Source organism: Liolophura sinensis, chromosome 8 (genome assembly GCF_032854445.1).
Source record: "Liolophura sinensis isolate JHLJ2023 chromosome 8, CUHK_Ljap_v2, whole genome shotgun sequence".
NCBI classification, from domain to species: Eukaryota; Metazoa; Mollusca; class Polyplacophora; order Chitonida; family Chitonidae; genus Liolophura; species Liolophura sinensis.
The window spans coordinates 53,436,794-53,440,947 of NC_088302.1; positions in this window are offsets into that span (position 1 = coordinate 53,436,794).

Below are 4,154 nucleotides of genomic sequence, written 5' to 3' on the forward strand. Positions count from 1 at the left end.
ATGTTAGGGAGTAGTCCACTTCAGTACAATATGTTAGGGAGTAGTCCACTTCAGTACAATGTGTTAGAAAGTAGTCCACTTCAGTACAATATGTTAGGGAGTAGTCCACTTCAGTACAATATGTTAGAGAGTAGTCCACTTCAGTACAATGTGTTAGAGAGTAGCCCACTTCAGTACAATATGTTAGGGAGTAGTCCACTTCAGTACAATATGTTAGGGAGTAGTCCACTTCAGTACAATATGTTAGAGAGTAGTCCATTTCAGTACAATGTGTTAGGGAGTAGCCCACTTCAGTACAATATGTTAGGGAGTAGCCCACTTCAGTACAATATGTTAGGGAGTTGTCCACTTCAGTACAATATGTTAGGGAGTAGTCCACTTCAGTACCATGTATTATGGAGAGTCCACTTCAGTTCAGGTAAACTGTGGGCTTATCTTTGTGCCCTAAAAACCTTATAACTGGAACACTGTTAATGCCCACCCCTGTTGCCTAGCTCTCAGTTGCATCTTAGCAGCTGAATTCATGAATGACCTGTCACATAGTTATTATGCACCACAATGCCTCATTTTCCTTCTGAATTCGAAAAAAACAGCCCTTTTATCAGTGAGGTCATTGTGTTCTTTAGCTGTTACAGCTTTACAATATATTGTATCCAGACATGAAAATCAACATTCACATATTACTCCAGATTCAGTCAAAATACAAGCTTTGATTGGATAGTAATTATCAAGACCATTTCGCTACATTCAGTGGACATTCAGTGGTTTTTTTGTTGTTGTTATAAAAACATGAATTATGGTTGATTGCGTTAATGACGAGAATCAAGAGGAATGCATCACAGCTGCAAAACTCTTAGTTATTCACGGATTTGAAATCACTCTTCACTTTTCTCATCCTTGCTTGTATATCGTGCACTTTCTAAGTTAATAACTAATGCTGTATAAGCTTATTTGATTTTCACCTCTTGGCCACTAGTGGCTCTGGGGTATTGTCATGGTGGCCGGGTGTCTGTTCAATTAAACAATTTTGTACACACTGGCTCCAGTGTCTCAGTTGGCAGAAAGTCTGCTTCGTGGGCGGTAGATCCAGAGTCAACCCTGGCTCGGGTCACGTCTAAGACCTTAAAAGAGGAAGTTGTAGCTTTCTCGCTTGGAGCTCAGCATTAAGGGGATGGTGCAATGACTGGTTGACCCGTATCAGTATAATGACTCGAGTGGAACGGCTTATTACATTCATATGACTGAAAAATTGTTAAATGCCGTGTCAAACCTAAAGCACTCACTGACTCAGTCGCTCACTCACCAATTTTGTACACGTACCACATGCACACTTACACATTTTTTTGATGTCATTGAGCTTATTGAAGTTATGTTTTGGACAGTGTGATAAAGTTGACTAATTTTCATCAGTACACCTAGTCATGCAAAAGTTGGTTTTCAGTGGCCTGGGCCGAGATGCGTTTAAGCTGCTTGGGCCAGTGGCCTGTACAACATCCTGTCAACTGATTGGTTGAGCAAGACAGAAATAAAAGACATGATATGTTCTCAATAATAATAATGTCCTCAAGAAAGTTGTGCCACATGTGCGCCTAATCCTCTATAAAAGTATTTATGGTTTTCATTTATGTTTTTTTTGGCCTAATTTTTCAAGGTCATTAGGGCTATGCCGCTGTTGTCCTGTAAATACTCTTCTAACACTTAATGTAGCAAGGTTTACCAAACTTAAACCACATATATTCACTGGGAAGAACCACACTCATTTTCAGTGACCCCAGAAAGTTTTTTCAAGGTCATGGGGTGATTTAAGTTATATTTTGTGACAAAATTATAAACATGCGCATATGATCGTGCATATGGTTCCAGAAGAAATTGATTGCTTGTCATCAACCTTGCCCTTTTTTTTTTGTCATTGGGTCTGTGCGTCCATTGTAATCACACAATATGTTGCAACTGTGCTTATTGCCAAAGTATATTTAGTGCATGTGGTGGAATATTTTTCTTCAGGTCCTAAATGGTACACAAGCTTGATTTTCTTCAAGAATTTGTAGTAGAAAACAAAGCCAGTACTGATCAGTTGTTAGTTAGTATGTTAGTAATATCACCCAAACAATGTTGAAACTGACGGAAAGCAATTAAGGTTGCAAATTCTTCATGATTAGTTCTCTCTTGGTCTCTTCCATCTGTGGTCTCATGATTTTGTACTCCACACAGATACACCCTTTATATAACTTTCAACTTGTATTATTCAAGAAAGATTGCTTGATGAGTAGCTCAGTGAGTTAACCCAGCTTATTAAACATGAAAAGTAATGGATTCTTTGAGTTCTACCACGAGTGTGATAGTAGTGAGCTCTAGTCTTGCCACTGAGAAACTTTTACCTATTGCTGGTACTGCCAGAAGTGTAGTTACATGCATGTACATGTATCAGCTCATCTGTCCAATGTTACCACCAGTTCTGTACACAGATGATGCTGGAGGTGGGATTTATAAATTGATTACTACAAAAAACCCTTGGGTCCGTCTACATGTATATATTCAATGAAAATACAATTTTTTGGGGGAAGTTTTGCATATCTGTCATAATGGAATATTCTGAGGAGCGTTCCAGTGTTTGGCTTCTAGGTTAATCCGTTAGGAACTTTGAGAATCAATTTTGTCTGGACTATCATGGATTGTATCTATTATCAATCCTGCCATTGCGTAGAGTTTTGCCGGTTGAGGCTCAGAGCCACTGGAGGCTTGCCTCTTGATCCCTTTGGAATAATAGTGATATCAAAACACTGTTACCATCAGTATGTAATTTGGAATAATTGGCTCTAGGTTTTGACCATATTTGGTGCTTCTCTGAGAATGTCTGATAACACTGCTGAAATCCAATGTTGTTCTGATAGCAGATTATTGCAGTGTTTGCTTTGGTCAGTAATTTGTTACGACTAGACACATGGCCATCCCCAAGAGTACTCACTGTTAATGGGTGTATGCACAAGGACTGCATGTGATGTCCTGCTGCTGTACACATACACACTTGTGTTGTGTGGAAGCCAGCTTTCAGTTTCATGTGTGCGTGTGGGTGTTGTCCTGAGGCCGTGTGGTGTGTACTGGCTCCACGTAATCATTGACCGAGAGCAGTGGAGGGTTAAGTTTGATTTTTGATGTGTTTTACCCGCTGTGCTGTATGTGGCTGCAGGGCCATCACCAATCCTTTGGTCGACAGCTGTTATACAAGAAGCTTTGTGTCGCCATTAGCCTCAGCAATATTTGCTGAGACCTGTTGGGATCTCCTTAAGCTGAAGGAATAGTGTGTGTAATTTGTGTACAGTGGTGATCTGTATTTTAACAAATATCCCTAAAATCTGTGACTTCGCAGTCAGCAGTGGGGAATAATGTTTTTAAGTTTTGTGTTCATGGTGGCCAGTAATAGTCACACACAGAGATTTTTGGGAAAGCTTTGAGCTGTGTGTGTTCCTATTGTCAAATTTCTGTGATGGGCTTGGAATGAATAAGTAACTTTGTACACATGTGCATGTGCATGGATAGAATTTTGTGTGTGTGCATGTCAGTAAACAGTTTTGAACTGATACAAGTCTGAATCATGCAATTACTTTGTTTTATTTGTATGTGGATTATGTCATTCTGTAAATGTAGTTTAATTTCTCAAATCTCTGTGGAACTGGATTTACTTAATTTGTGCTGCATTCAAAGGTAAATCTTGTTTGGATGTTATAAAAAATTGGTATCAAAATATCTCATTGCTTGTTGGTCTGTTTTTTTTTTTTTTGTTTGTTTTTTTTTCCCATTGTGAAAATTGTTGCCCTCTTAGTGATATAGTCTGGTTGATCATCTGGCCTGATAACTTGTGGTTTTGTTGAGGTCATACATCCGGTTTTGATTGGGCAATTTTGCCAGTTGCGGAATACTTGTGATTGTGCATTAATGGAACGTTATCCTATGGCTTGTCATTGTTGTTTTTGTTAATATAAATTACTTAATTAATTGCCATCGTCAGTCACCCATACTATCTGTTCCTGGTTTGGTCACTGGAATGAATTATGTCTGACATCACTGCATGTAGTGGGTTTGCTTTTACGCTTATTAATGCTGGCAAATGCTAATTGGGCAATTAGTTAAATAATTTGCAAGTAATTGTTGTACCT